The 16,736-nt window shown below is 36.9% G+C and overlaps 1 long non-coding RNA gene across 1 annotated transcript; it reads right to left on the bottom strand.

The window, feature by feature from the left end:
• Window positions 1-439: 439 nt before the first annotated feature.
• Window positions 440-15,869, bottom strand: LOC135328134 (uncharacterized). The gene is made up of 3 exons (XR_010388880.1): window positions 15,627-15,869; window positions 12,836-12,956; window positions 440-1,786 (listed from the first exon to the last, which is right to left on the bottom strand). It is a non-coding gene; the product is annotated as an uncharacterized LOC135328134 (long non-coding RNA).
• Between the last annotated feature and the right edge of the window lie 867 nt (window positions 15,870-16,736).

Below are 16,736 nucleotides of genomic sequence, written 5' to 3'. Positions count from 1 at the left end.
TTTTGAGGAAACAAAGTAGTATGTGTGTATCAACAGCTACTAATATTTGCAAAATTATCACCAATACATTATTTAAGTCTGAAATAACATTTGAAGTCTGATTTAAAGCATTCAAGGTACTGCATTTAAATTATGTCTGTTCCTCCTGCTCCTGTGTATAACAGAAAGCTAGTATCTAGTTTTTGTCAGTATAGCTTACTTTCAGACTGAACAGAGAAGATCTGGATTTTTGTTGTTGAATGTATTCAATATTGAATATTCTTTGTGGGCATCTTGCCGTATGGTCCCACACCTGTATTACACAAGTTTTACCTTTAAATAGGTACTACATTTCTTTTGCTAAAGCTAAATGCAAACAAGAATATCACAGCTGAAATATTCATAGCATTGAAAATTAAGTATTAATGTTTTTAATTATTAATTACTGTGTTATTGTTATGTGTTACTCTATGCAGTATGTCATCTAGAATGGAAGCAAACAGGAGCTGCAATTTAAAACGTAAATCCTGTTAACATTTCCAAGCGGATTTTGTGCAATTCTTAGCAAAAACACGAAATAAATTTACCAAGACCAGTCAGGCAAAGTTCACGATGGATAAAAGTTTCCCACAATGAAAGGCTAATGCAAAACTTGGATAGAGAATTATTAAAGTCATCAAAACTAAGCTTAACTGAGATTTAATTGTGCTATCATACACACATGTATTTCAAAGTGGCTAAAAACTAATCTCATTGCTCCCTCTGCAAAAGGAGCCTACAGACTATGCAAAAATGCCTCGAATGCACCCAAAGCAGTCAGGTTGTTCTTGCCGCCTTTTGTGAAAAAAAATCATTTGTAGTTCGCTAGTGTCATCTGGTGGCCAGGCTGAAGACAAGCCTCACCTGCTTCTCAGGCCCCGCGGTCGGAGCTGCCTGCCTCCCCGGCGCGAGGGCGAGCCGTGTCTGGCATTTAGCCTAACCACAGACCACAGATCCTTCTTCCCAGTTTTTCAGTTTGCTTCTGAGTTTTTCCTGATCATTTTATTTTTCCCTCTTATCCTACATTTTTGCTCCCACCGTGTTTGTTTCCCTCCGATGAAGTATTCAGCCTGCCGTTTGGGAGCTCCCGTCCAAGGGAGGTCGCTCTGGGTAACGTGGACCAGAACCCACCGCTGAGCAACCTCCTCACTCATCCTCCTCTCCGAGCTGCACTTAGGGCTGATGTAAGAAAAATAAAACCATTGGGCTGTGGCTGTGAAGAGAACAATTGAGATTTGAGCGCCACAAGAGGCAAGTGAGATTTTAAATATGATCCAGATTTAATTGCTGACATCTGCTCTCTCTCTTCTTCTTTCCCATAACTACTCCTGCTGCTTAACCACTCTTTATTGACTCTTGGGAATGAGTAAGTTCAGAGATGAAAATTGTTAAGATATAAAAGGGATGGCTGAAAACTAGCACGTGCCTGTGACATCTGCTCTTGTTGTTGGATGGAGGTGGAGACACTGAAGGGCAAAAGTCAAGCTTCTCCTCACGCCATTCTTGGGAGAGCCAAGAATAAAATAAAGGTTCATTCTTATCCATGGGAATGCAAAATACAGAGAAAGGTAGAGAGAGCCAGAGCCCAGAAGGAGCCAGCTATGCTCGTAAACTGTGTGTGTGGAACACAGTTCATCGGAAAAAGATTTCTTCATGTAATGATGGTGACGTTGAGTGAGATACCTCGATATCCATATTTAATATAAACAGACTGTATTTTGAGTTTCCTAATTTCATCCAGTATCAGATGAAGCTTGTAAAGAGTTACCTGAAAAAGAGTTCTCATATTAATGTTATATTTTACCGGAATCTACAGCATTTCTTCCTAAATTACTGAAGGGTAGGAGAAAAATAAATAACTGTCACTAAATTACACATTTCTAAATATAACATTTCTTTCCTCCATCCCCCCCATAAAGAAGAGTAACTCCTGGAGTGGAAACCCCTGTTCTGTTTTCCTCACATAAATTGCCTTTGGTAGATAATAACAAACAGACTTTTATAACCATCCAAGATTTTTTTTCCATCTATCAGCGAACACCACTAACATCAATACATGCCTGTAAATTTTGCTTCCTTTAGTGAGTCAAGTGATCTACTGAAAAATGTCTGCCCAGTAAAGATCCAAAAAGCATTAAGAACGTAAATTCTGAGCCTGTACTGTTACAGTGCTTTTGTGAAAACAGGAGGTATGTATTTTCATCACACATATTATTATACACAACACCAATTAGAACAGACACTATCCCCTCCTTGCCAAAGAGAGGATTTTGAAACTCTGAAAATTCTGAATTTTGGTTTTGGTTGAAAGATAAAATATTTGTTTTTTTCTATAATATTAAGTATTTTGAAATATTTAATTTTCAATTAAAATTAAAACAATGAAGTCAAAAGGAATCACTTCATCCTTATCCAAATGTTTTTATAAATCCACAAATTACATTCTTATGATACTTCTGAATGTTACAAGGCCAGCATTTTCTACCTATAAACTGTTCTAGCTTATAATTTTTGGCCTGTTCTACTGTTGCTTTCTGGTCTTGCTTCTCTGCAAAGGTTATAAAGTATTAAACCACTCAATCAAAAATTTCAAAATTAATTTACAATTATTGAATGGCTCTTCCCTGGACAATTAAACTTCAGAGGGGTGATTTTTTAGGACATTGATACTAAATGTGCTGCACTATTAACTTCAACATCTTACTTGCTAATGTGTTTTAAAAAATTTGAAAACAAATGAAAAGTGTTTTTTGTCTTTCTTTTGCCTTTTCGCCCTCTACCTGTTCATTGTATGACTGTGCACCACCTAACATCAGATAGCATTTTATCTAATTCCCATCAGAGCCCCCTTATAATCACAGTCTCTGAGTACCTTAAGAAGCAAACATGAGCACATTCAGCCTTGTAGCACTCCTATAAAGTGGGACAGTGCTGTCGTTTCTGTTTTATAGATGAGGAACCGAAGCACAGATGATTTGACCTTTCCAAGTAGGGATCACACCCAGGTCTCCCAGGCTAACCTCCAAACCACAGACATGTGCGTAGACAGCAGTAAAGAAACCCCCCACTGGTAGTAAAGGGATCCAGGCTGAACCTCGTGCTTTTCCAAGGCCAGGGTAATGTGGACACAGATCACACACATGTGTGGAGCATGTCTGGGACTAGTACAGCATTAGTCTTATTAGCTGACAGTGTTATTGGGTTCAGGGGAGACCACACTCTATACCCGTAAAAATAGCATTGCATACACTAATATGGCATGGTCCAGAATTGTAAAATGAAACAGTTTCTTTTTTTATTTCAGGTGAATTTTTCATAGATTTTTAATTATTTGCTGTGCTGTGCCACAGTTTGAAAGGAAAATACTCATTTTCCATCTCTGCTGGTCTCAGTCTTCATTTTCCCTCTCTTTTAGTTATGATTGCCTTTCAAAAGTGGCCTACTCCTTCTCTTTCAACTAATTAAAATATTTTGGATAATCTCCATCTTTCTCTAAATAATTTGTTTACTCTGATCTAAATTTATAAATACTTGCATATTTTACATTTCTGGTCAGCTTAATAATTCTGTTGAATATTGAGCTTTTTTCAAAGAAAAGTAATGGCTGCCATGCAAGATATTTTTTCTGAAAATAAGAGATCCATCTTTTGTGTCATAAAAAGACCAATTTAACATTTGTTTGTATACCCACAATAGGATTTGCTGGCAATATTGCTGGCTTGGTGTATAACTTCAATGGAATTTCATTTGCATGAATTTTTCTAAGGTAAAATATGTGTGTATATATATATATATGTATATTTTTTGGAATATTAAACAACTATTGAGACATGTTTTTTCTTGTAGATTCAAGATATTCCAGAACAGTAGCGAGAGTCCCATAACACTACATATACAAATTATCACTCAGTCATGTTTTGTTTCTTTGTTTTTGTATGTCACCTGTTCACAAAACATGTTTTTATTGCTTTTTAGAACAATACAAGAAAACTAAACTTGAATGTTGAGTTTTCACAGAACAATGTAAAAAATTATGTATAAATTCCTCTTTCATTAGCACATTGATATCATTCATTTTTATGATAAAGCCAGATCCATAAAATTTTCATCATCAAAATACTCATTAGACTTGTAGCATCACTGATAAAGTCTTAACACAAATAGTTTTAGTGAAGTCAGTGTACCTATCTGTGGATGTACAGGTGAATGGTAGTTTTAAATTAATGGGAATTGTTTTAATCTTTCCAGAAGTATGATCTTAATTTTTACCCTTACTGATTTCTACCTCTTCCTAATTTACTCACCCTTAATAGTATGAATTGAAATACACTGCAATGAAAACTTAAGGAAAATCTTACCTTTTGGGGGGGAAAAAAAAAAAAAAAAAAAAAAAAAAAAGCTATGCCAGGGTAAGGATATAGGCATATCCAAACCAGGATTGCTGTTACAGTTAATAATGCAAAAAGCCAATGTTCTGGTAAAGTGAGATTCAACCCAGCACAAAGTCATTTACTTGGTAATGCAAAAAATATGAGACTAGGGTTTGGGGTTTTTTTCTTCCTACCTGGCACATCAATCATAAAAATGAAGGAAGATACATATAAGCACATTCTGAAAACAACCATTTTACCTCATTCTAACTATGTAATCACTAAAAATCCCTTGACCTTTCTACAGGACTACGTCTTGTTAAGCCAAGTGTCCTAGACACATTCCATTACGTCTGGGGCTGTAATAAGAATACTTTTTCTGTGAGTGCTCAAGTGAATCCAAATATAAATTTTCATTTGATTATCTTCATGATCCTTGCATGTTCAATTAATTCGAACAGCAAGCAGTTGAGTATTAATAGATTCAGAATCTTAGAAATCAACTTAAAAGTAATAATGGCCAACTTTTACAGAAATTCAGTTCTGGAAGATAAATTTTGTCTGAGTAGTTATGGAAATCCTTAGTAAAGGAACAAGCAAAATGCCACATGACTTATACAGTTCAAATATGTAGGATAACAGTAATAGCACATATTCACTGTAAAAAAAAATCACAGTGAAACAGCCAAGTATATAGATCATTAAAGCATTTGCAAATAGAAACAGAGAGAGATGGATGAGGAAAAACTTCTTTACAATGAGGGTGACAGAGCACTGGAACAGGTTGCCCAGAGAGGTTGTGGATTCTCCTTCCTTGGACACAACCCTGGGCAACGTGCTCCAGGTGACCCTGCCTGAGCAAAGGGGTTGGACTAGATGATCTCCAGAGGTGCCTTCCAACCTCAACCACTCTGTGATTCTGTGATGGATGTATTTGTTTTTGGAATGAATTGATACAGCTCAGTCTAATTAAAATATTGTACCTGCTTAGAATTTCCCTTGTAGCTTAAATTAGATAAAGAATGTTCTCCTACTCATTCTAAATTATCTTGTAGTTTATATGTAACTCTCTAGAGTATTTGGTGTTACGATTACTTGAACATTTCCTGTTTTTAAAATAAATTCATTTCTAGTCCTTGGTGAAGCAAAATTTAAGTACAAACCCCAAATTTTCAAAGAAAACTCTTTAAATTGTGATTAATGAACACCAAAACATTGTCATCAAATACCATTGTTTTCGCAATTCAGATAACCTTTCAGTCATTTAACTTTCACAGACTTTTTATCATCTTTGCAGTCTTCTCTTCTCCCATGCCCTTGTTAAATCTGCCTAACTGCACTGCAGTTACCATACTGACTTTCTAACTTATCAGTGGGTTATTTCCACATTAAGGTAATGAACACAGGCACAAAATTCTACTCAAATATCAGCCGAAAGAGGATACCTGTCCATACTTCCTTCCTCATACATCAAAACCAGAAAAAATAAAGCATATATCCTACAGAAAACATCACTACATTTTTTAGTAGAGTATTATCTTTGGACTTTGAAACTATGAAATATGCGAATTAGAAAGTATAAATAAATATATATATATATTTTTCCTTCCTCACTAGCTACCTTAGTTTGCAATTCGAACAGGAAATGAGAAATACAGAAAGCAGAAGTAGCACAGATGGCCATAGTAAAACAGTCATAATTTTAAATATTTTTGTCTTTGTGTTTTGTAGATCTACATGCTTATCAGTCTTTCTAAAGTTTTGTTTTCCCTTAAGGTAACCTAAACAGTTTAACTTCTTCAGACATCTAATCTGGTACTCTCACTGATTCAAGGCAAAGAATTTTTTTTCACAGTTCACTATATAGTTCTTTAGATAATACCTCTCCTGTTACTGTCTTCTAGGATACAAATTCCTAGAGTAAACATTTCCCAAAAGAATTCAGTATACTGCATTTATAGGTTACTAGCTCTGAATGCACCGTGGTTTGTCCCATTTGCTAATCAATATCACAGTTTAAAGGATGATCAACCTCAGCATGAAAAGTAGCATTATGTGTTACCTGGTGTTTGTATATAAAGTTTTGGATGAATCCGGTATAACTCACAGAAATTATAAGAATAGAACTATACCTGAAAATCAGCGATAAAACACAAATCTGGGTATTACACATTAATCTATTTATATCCACCCATCTAATGATTACTAATGAGCAGCCAAGGGGGATTATGGGATTATACTAACAAGCTCAGACCTGTCCATTTCATTCTTTGCAAAAGAAAGATGCCCATAAATAAAACATGCCCTAAAAAAGAGAGTTTTATCATATTACATAAACTATTTTCTAAAAACAGTCTCCTATAAAATATTCAGTACTTAGAAGGTGAAATACTAGAATCATTAATACCAGGACTATACTGCCTCATGTCTTCACAGGGAACCTGATAAACCTGTTTTTCTTCTGTAACTTAGGACAGAACTTTTAATTTCAGAAGAAGCCTGTTACAGTTTTGGTTGCAGTCACTTCATTGCTTTATCTGATCCAAAAATGTTTCTCTTTTTGGCTTACTACACTAAAATCCAGCCGCTCAGCTCCCAGGACTGACCTTCACAAACAACCTTCTCTCTGTAAGAAGCCAACCCACAAGCTTGGATACAATTACTGGAATTTTCTGAAACTTTGGATGCAGCATGAATTTTGCTTTCTAGGCTGATTTTAATGACAATATGAAAAGAACTTGATTCTGAATTTCAACTGATGAAATGAGGGCCCTTTACTGCAAAGTTTTCTTAATGTGGACAGACTTTCATTTGTTGTGAAAGTAATTTGTTAATGAGTCTTAAAATGTCGAGAATCATAACTTGAAGTACAGGACAAAGTGAGGAAAGAAAAATTCCCTCTTGAACAACTGTATTGTTTAAATACACAAGGTAAAATCTTAATATTTTGTTTTTATCCTGTTTGGAGAAAACTGCTATTGACTTTGGAAAATGTCAGCATATGGTCTACAAGTGATGAAGAAAACACAAAAAAATAGTTTAGATTTTAACCAGTTAAAACCCTATTTTCATCTCTTTCCAGAAGATGGTAGTGTAGCATACCGTTAAACATTATCTATAGAGCATATCCAGTCTTGCAGTGTGACATTCACTGTGTGAGTGCTAAAACTAAAACTAAAACTGAAGTAATTTAGGGGAAAATAATTTAGAAATTTGCACTAAGGTTTAAAGCGTTGTGTCATTTTGGTCAGCTTTTAACATTTAAATATTTAAATATTGCATCAGCTAACATCAAAATAATAATGAATATATGGATTACAGAGATATTTTATAAACAGAAGCAAAATATATTTTAAGATTCTGAAAATTATTTTGATCAACTTTGTTATGTCAGATATGCAGCATAAATATAAAAGTAAATCTGGAGCCAAATAACATCATGTCGCAAGTTGTAATATTCCTGAGAAATAATTATTGGCTTAATTCAGTGAGTCTAAGTCCTAAAGGGTCTTCATAATATGTACTGCAACAAACTGCAAACAGTAGGCCATCTTTTGCTTTTTATTCAGACAGAGATATGTAGACTTTTTTATGAAAAAAATCATAATAGCTTCCCATATTAATTTCAAATAGTGCTATTTTGGGATCCTTATGTTTGACTTAATTATTTAATTTGACTTAATTATTTATTGTATCAATAAGTTATATTTTACTGAAATATATCATCTAGAAAACCATGCAGTTTGATTAAGAGAATCTGAGAATGTTCTGCTTTCCTCATACTTTTCACCTTCAGTTAATCACACAGTTAAATTGTCTAGGCCTTATACCTAAATTAAGGAGATCAGGTTTCAATTTCCCAGTTTTTTGTTTTGTTTTCATAACTTTCTAGATTTTCACAAGACCTGAATAGTGCTCAGTATTTATTTTCTTGAAGGTATTCAGGCACTGTAATTAAGTCAACTTTCTGTAATTGTTGCCTTAAGTCTCCTCTTTTTGCAAAATGGAAGTCTTTCGATTAAGTTATTTTCTTCAACCACTAGAATAATTTCTTTTCTACATTTCTTGGTGTTTTATCGTCCTTTAAAAAAGTTGAACATCAAAACATAGGCACTGTGCTGCTGCAATGTGTACAGAAGGAAAATACCTCTCTTCACTCTGTTGATTATGTCTCCATAAATACATTTAAGAATTGGACTAACTTTCATGTTACGGTCATCTGTGCTGTAGTGATTTTATGTTTTCCACCATGATAGTCATTTAGAGACACTAGGATAGAGTCACTGCTTCTGCAGGTCAGACACTCTCATTCTTTCCCAATGTATCACTTTGTATTTAGCAGTCTAAAAGGTATTTTGTTAAATGGATACCACTAGGAAAGCTAGATCTCTGGATACAGCTATTCTATCTTCTGTCTCCCACCATCCTGCCAACTTTGGTGTCATCTGTGAATTCTGTTTAATTGTATATCATTTCAGATAATTGAGGAGAGTGCTGAATATTTGGCCATCCTTCCATCTGAAAGCTCATTACGAATTTCCTTTCCCATAGATGACAGCACATCAACAACTTCTCTTTGGCTCTGGCAGGCAGTCCTTAAACCGTTCAGTGTGCTCTCCTGTGCTCATTCTCCAAATGTTTTAGTGGCAATGCCGTAATTCTGCACACCAAAGAGGTGCAAGGCTTACCTGGCTTGTTAAACCACAGTCCTCGACAACAACAACCATGCGGTCCTTCGGAAAGGCTCAGAAAATACTGACTCCACCAGCGCTTGCATACTAGAGGCCACAGAACCCTTCCCAGCTACCTGTAGCAACCATTTGAGCTACAGCAAAAATTTGCAACTATATTCTCTCCAGAAACGAAGAAGTCTTCCGTTCAGGCCAGTCAGATTTTACCAATAATGTTGCTCAACTTTCACCATTTCCCCCCATTTCTCACAGATGTAAAGAAAATTTAAATTTAATATCCCAAATTTTAGTTTGAATTTGATTTGGAAGTACTTTAATTGGCCTTCCACCATTTATGGGGGCAGCTACTGTTACTGGTCACACAGAGCCCCCACAAAGTCCTTGCCACGACACACGGGCTGACTAAGGGGATGTCTCCTTCTTTCCATTCAAACCATCCATCTCTCTGCAGCCAAAGCTGCTTCATTGCAACGTCGCAGGCAGCAGTGCTTTTTGGAGCAACCCTGTGTGTCAGCACAGCTTGAGTGCCTGCATTTTTTCAGCTGTAACTTAACTTTTACATTCCTTTAAATTTGAAGTCCTAACTCAATGCCTCTGAATGTTGCATGTAAATTAACCTGGGCCACTAACGGATTGTCTAGATCCCCAGTGGTGTCAATAGAGGGATTAATATTATGTTTTTAAAATGTTAATTCCCTGTAATTGTGTTTTTTTCATAATGAGCTACCAGCAGACTGGAAAGTACTACTTTAGTCTCATAAGTACGTCATCCTACTTCTTTCCAAATACAGAACAGAAATATTTATAGAAAATATCTGCAACACTGATGATCGCCATCATCTCCATCCAGTAACAGTCCATTACCATTACTAAAATTTTTAAACTCTAAAATCATTTTCCTTCACCATGCCCTGTCTTTTTCTTCTTCCTTCCTGCCTGCCTGCTTTGCCATCTTTCTTCCTCTTCCTTCCTTCCTCCCTCTTTCTTTCTCTCTTTTCTTTTTCCTTTTTCTTCCTTCCTCCCTTCCTCTCTCCTCCTCTCTCTTTATTTTACAGCTTCTAAATATCATATCAGATTACTCTATTTCCTTTCCCAGTTGTTTTACCTTTTTTATCACTCTACTTTTCCTTAACCTTTACCTTTCCAGAGAATAGGATGAATTTTCTTTTCTTCTCTTGGTTTTGGAACAATGTGTTTTCAGCCATGTGAGAAAGTCTTTACATTTTCTATTATAAAATCTCTTTCAGTCAGCTCCTTCTTTCTTTGCTTTTTCTTCAGAAAAATACCCTTTATATTAAACATTACCAGATAGGGATGCCCATACTGAATATAATAAGAGCATGATTGCAGGTCCCTAGGCAGTCATAGTCTTGCAAACTTATTAGCTCAGCTTTCTCTCTCACAATGAGGTATAAAATATGTTTTCCTCATGATGGCTGCTGTATCTTTTCTATTATAAAATTAATGTCTACATTTTTTAACTCATTATTAGTTTCATGCGTGTTCATCAGTTTTTCATTTCGTCATTGCTCAGAGGTGTTTAAGAAGCAAACCTACTTTGTCCTCTGCTTCCACGCGGTGACAGACCGCCCTGCACACCTTCCCGGAGACAGTTACGGAGAGCCCGCTGATCTGCACGCCCCGGAGAAGGTGCCCGTCAGATCTGACCCTGTAATATTTTTCTGGTTCATCTGGTGATATATTCCATACTATTTGGCTTGCTGAGTATCAGATACTAATTCCTATTTTCTGTCTGATCGCATAGGCATTCTGGTTCGTTTTCCCTTCGCTCTCGGTCATGTGCATCCCACCTTGTTCAGCATCTAATTGTCTTAATTCCAATACCGCCAATCTTGTCAGTGAGGTTTCTGAAAATTTTATTTTATTTTTCTTCAAAGAGCTGTTTGTTTCCCGAAGCCATTCGTTTGTCGCAAACCTGATGCAGCGCTGGTGTCAGTGGGCTGCGTGGCCACTACCATGGAAGCAGCCCCCAAGGAGCCCCTCCCGGAGCCGCCAGGCTGAGCACGCGGTGCTGGCGCTCGACACAGGCTACGTTGCTCATATAGCCATGAACTAGTTCAGAGAGTAATACCATAACATTTCATCAGATGCTCTCTGAATAGCCCTAGATATTTTTCCTCTTCTACACAGAAAATTTTCTCCCAGTTCTGTGAAATAACGGAATGAAGATGGTCACTCACTCATTGAAGCTCTGAGGAGTGAAAATTCACAACCACTGTGAAAGAAGAAATTTTCTGATGAACAGACTTTAACAGTTACATGCTATTTTTCTCCATTCTTGCAGCATATAGTGATTTGATCTTTTACACAGACATTTTGGACAAAAGGGGGCAAATAACCTACTAAGAGTGATTCTGTAGCTGCAACAGTCACTACTCTCTTGTCATGGTACTGAAATAATTGTCTGGAGATGAGCAGAAGACTGAATTAACAATGTTTTTGAACTCTTACTGGGGATGTCTGTAACTCTGTGTGTGTGTGTGTGTGTGTGTGTGTGTGTGAGAGAGAGAGAGAGAGAGAGAGAGAGAGAGAGAGAGAGAGAGATTTATTTCAATATTATGTCTCTAGAACAATAAAATTAAAAGATTGAGAGAGTTACCATCTGTTATGTCTGGTCTTCAACTGTCCTGACACTCAGAGCTCCTTATAGCTGTGGCATTTTAATTTGATTTCCTGGCTTCACAACTTAATTACTTAGCTGGCTATCTTGCTCAGGATTGTATTATTTTTAGAAATTTGGACAGGTCATAATAAAGGGAAAGTTACCCTGGGAACAGTGTATCTCAAGAACATAGCCTGAAATAACTATACTGTACAGGAAAGATAAATTCACTGATTCCATAGGGGATGGGGCCTGAGGCAGTTCCACTGGATGCTTTGTGAGTCTTTCAGTTCACTCCCTGGATGACTGCAAAAGCATTTCAGCCTCAGTCCCAAGAAGGACTTCAGCAGTTGAAAAAGTGCTGAGGTGGACTTGAAGAGGTAGGTCCAAAACTGTGATTCCCATGCCCACATGTATTGACTATTGAATCCTGGAAGATCCCAAACTCCCACAGCTCTCCCCATGCCCACGTTCAGGGCTGCCTTGGCCTGAGCTGCTAACAGCCATGCTCCTATCCTGGAGCAAAGTTCCCTAGGGACCAGATTCAGAAGTCATACATGTTAAAAGGGAAGGAGGTTTCTGTTTTTTTCCCATGATGTCCTAGAGCAAGACACCAAACCCCTTCATGATGTCCTAGGTCCAACACACTTTGTCTCCTACCAGCATCCAGTTGCTAAATATGGAGTTGTGTGGATGTTGCAAGTCCTAGGCACCACAATTGCCAGGTAATTTATTAATCTGCTTGTTTACTAGGTTAACTTTTTCAAAATAAGTGGAGAAACTGTTGTCTTAAGTTGCTGCAGTTAGAAAAGAGCAAACTCTACTCAGTTCCTTCAAAGAACAATTATAGAAACTCAGGCCTGGACCTGTAGGTATACCAGAACTAGGTGCATGTGTGGCAAGGCACAGGATAATATATAATTCTGTTTATCATTTGCTGTTAGGTAGCTTGGTTGCAACCTGCAAGAGGTGCACAGTTTTCAGATGTTGGTCATGCCTCTGTGTTCTGTAGATACCTAGGCACTCTGAATTTTTCCTTTGGGCAAATTGCCACAAATTTTGGTGCCTAACTGAATGCTACATTTGTTCATGGAACTGGTCTAATGAAGAACAAACAACAAATGGTTGCTTACCATGTTTTTCCATCTGGCAGGTTCTGCTTTCTGGTACATGGGCAAATTCATGCCTTGAATACTGCAGTTGGCATCAAAGTATCATCGGTGCTATTGGAATCAGTAACCAGAAAGTTTCTCTCTGTTTATAAGAAAGACGCAGATGAGCCAGCTATAAAAATAAGATAGGCAAAGAGCGACAAATACAGTGAAAAACCAGCAGAGACTGACTGACAAGAGCAAGGTAAAATAACTATAACTATCTAGCTATATTTATGTGTACACACAGACAGTGTGCAGACACACACCCATGGGCTAAGCAATCTGTTTAGGGTGTTTCATTAAAATGCTTTACTGCATGAGGAAGAATCTAACATTTTCTCCTGATTCTTCAGTAAAAAGGCAGCTGAAGGAAGGATTTGAAAGCTATTTGAAATCTACTTATAAATACGCTATTAGTATTCTCTGACAGAAGTGTAGGCAATGACAAGAAGGTGAATGTGATACCTAGCAGAACATGGAGAGAAATACATAGAGGTACAACGTTATCATCCATACAGAAATTTGGCAAGGATACTGATGTTAAACTTCAAATTCTTGCAAGAATTGGTATATTTTCTCTAAAGAAAAAAACAGTTCCTGGTTTACATCTTATCCAAGACAGAGAAGTCTACAAGATAACATGGCTTTCCTCTTAATTTCTTAAGTCTGAAACTAAGCCAGTAAGACCCACACTACTGAATCGTCAAATTCCCTACCAACGTATTTATAGGAATCCTGAGAATTTGCTCTAGAGTCTTCTCATTTAATTTTAGCCAAAAAAAAAAAAAGTATCTTAATTAGGAATACAGTTGCCATAGTATACTTCCTATATACTAAATATGTAGGAATATATTTCCTGTATGCTATATATTTCCTATATATCAACTATTGTGAAATAAACATCCACAGAAGAAAATACAGAAGATAGGAACATCCTGTATTGCTTTCAAAGCCTCCCCCCCGCCCCCCCGTGTGATTCTTAGGCCCATAATTCAGGGAACCAGATCACGTTTTTAAAAACATCTTTATTCTTATTTTATGAGATCACAGACAAACTATGATCTTATATCAGCAAAGTGCATTCATAAGTTTAAATGAAGAAAAAAAATCAGTTTCTGTTCTCTTCACAAATATTGAATAGTATTGAATGGGCACTAACAGAATAAGATGCTAACCAGTAAGATGTAGGAAACTCATCTGGGTTGGGGAACAGAAGAAAAGCGAAGACAACACATCTTTCTTTGGCACTTGCAGATAATCCACACTGGAATTTTCATATACTCTCTGATTTCTATAGAAAAAGTCTGACACTGATTCAAAGAAAAACAAGCACTAAATGTAGCACTTACTGCAGCTGCTATTGTGTTGATGTTAATAGTAAGAGGAATAGCAGTGCTAGGAATTAAAGATATTAACACATTGCTATTGTGGTCAGCTGGATAGCTTTTTTCCCATCTACTGCCACAGTCACTTCAGTCAGTGGCTGTAAGTGTGATATCGTGAATTGCTCAAAATGCATCATGCTGGAAAGTAACCAGTTGCCAAAGGAGAAATGTGAACCAATTATTTGTGTTGCCTGAAAATCATGAGGCTGTAGACTAAGGACAAAAAATAGAAGATGAAATTCCAATTTTTTTAGTTTTATCACATGGTTCAGCTAGTTTCTAAGCTGATGGGATTCACTGCACACCTAGTATCCTAACATTTAAATTTTTACTTCTGTCTTAGAACTTTTCTAGAGTAATAGAGAGTAACAAATAACAGATGTATGCCACTATTTTTTCTCATAATAGAGTAACTAAACTGATTACGTGAATCTTTATCCAAACATTCCAACGGAGAAAAAGGGCTCTTAGCTGTTAAATACATTATTGTATATGCCAGACTACAGACAGGAGGTTTGTCATTCACATCCTATAAAACAAAAAAATAAACTATTTACTAGTACAAGCTGAGTTGCATTTCCATCTTCCATTTCTCCAACATCCAGTTAACTCCCTGCACAGACACATGACTACATAACTCATAAACATGCATGCACACACATATGTCAAATCATCATCTTACTAGCTGACATTACGAATTAGTAATTATCTGCAGTTGCCATTGATTGAAAAAAAATACATATTTAGAATGATATCCAGAAAAGAAAGCAGCTATATATGTTAGGGTATATAACCTTTAATTAGCACAGATAAACTCACAGCTATGCCTATTGATTTCAAATTCCTACAAATTCTCAGCAAAGAGGTCAGTATGGACAAGAGTATCAGTCTGAGCTTGGCCTTTGGAAGTCAGAGATCCTGGCCGTGAATAGTGTCCATGAATAAATATTGATAAACTGGGCAATACTTAAAGGTTTTTCACATAACAACACTTTCCTGGTTGTATCCTCTAATGTATTATTTCATCCTTTTTCCTCACATGCTAGAATTTGCTGGTAGCAAATGCTTGATATTTGTGGCTTAAGATATTTTGTTTTTATCTTTATGCTCAAAATCTTGTTTATGGGCAAAGAGGAGAAAACTCTCGTATATAAAGCAGATAACTTATTGTTAGTTTAATGGAAATCTGAACAGACCAATACAAGAATCATTATTAGTCCAGATCTAATTACTGCAGAAAAATAAAGAAAAAAAAAAGTTATAAAAAACGAATACTTCTAAACAGGAAAAGTCTTAATAATAATAATCATAATAATAGTAATGCATTTAAAATTGTTACACAGGCATTTCCTAGTTTCTAGCCCTTTTCCTGGTGTTAGACTCACCCTTGTCCTGCTCCTTGGGATGCCAAGGTTGGCGGCGTTAGTCTGGTGGTGGTGGGGAAGGAAGAAAGTCACAGCACGTTGTTTGGAGTCCTTTGCTGCCGCCAGCGAAGAGAATATGATGCTGAGGTTGGTGGTTTCTTCTTTCTCAATTTAGGATCCACTTGGGGTCATTTTTATATGTTTGCTAACACATATTTGCACTTCTCTTTTTCTTCTTTGGTCCACTGTCCATGCTACCTCTGAATTTACTATATGTGGTTCCCTTTCCATATGTTGGACTTTTTTTTTTTTTTTGCTCTCTTTGTTGTCCCTAAACCAGTTTTGTCAAATTCCACGTCTGCATTTCTTTAACTGACCACTGATGAGTTGTTTATAGCCGCAGGGTCTCCCGTGCCAGCCAGCGCCCCATCTCTTATCACCGCACGCCCGCACTCCTCCATGCCGCGTCCTGGATCGCTGCTCCACAAGGCCTCAGCTGTGGCACCCGGCCGGGGTTTCTATGCCCACGTCCCTGTGCTGGAGTTGTAAATGGCTCACGCTGCAGAGAGTAAGTGCTGCTTGCTGCAGTCTCTATGAAACTATGGTTGCACCATACAGTGATAAGCATATGTAAAACAAATTAGCCGTAGCCAGCTGGTCAGAAGGAAAATTGCTGTTACAGCTAAGCCAAGTGAAAGCAAAGCTACAGGCAGGTCGTGACAGGTTCAGACAACGTGTGTCTGGCAAGCCTCGGCCTTCAGGACTTGCAAACTCAGTGCAAAGCCCGTGGCCTGACACAAGCAGTGGCAATACTGTATTATTGGCCTAGGGTTAGACTACTTCATTTGAAAGATATTATGAATGAAAAATACTAATATTGATGGTTTCCCCATATCTCCCACAGCAAATACAAGGTTACCACTCATAGTTTAGCTCTAAAAAAATCAGTTAAAAACAGACATCTTCCATTATGTCCATTGCTGAAGTTTCAGATCTTTATTAAGGTAAAAACTGTATGAATAAGTATCTGATACAAACCTGTGAATGCATCCAGGTGCAAACTTTCACCTGAGGCAGTAAGTTTGCCAGATAATGTGTGATTGTAATGATCCCCAATTTTGTTTGCTGTGC

This window comes from Dromaius novaehollandiae, chromosome 1 (assembly GCF_036370855.1).
Source record: "Dromaius novaehollandiae isolate bDroNov1 chromosome 1, bDroNov1.hap1, whole genome shotgun sequence".
NCBI classification, from domain to species: domain Eukaryota; kingdom Metazoa; phylum Chordata; class Aves; order Casuariiformes; family Dromaiidae; genus Dromaius; species Dromaius novaehollandiae.
This window is presented reverse-complemented; position numbering and strand designations above follow the sequence as displayed.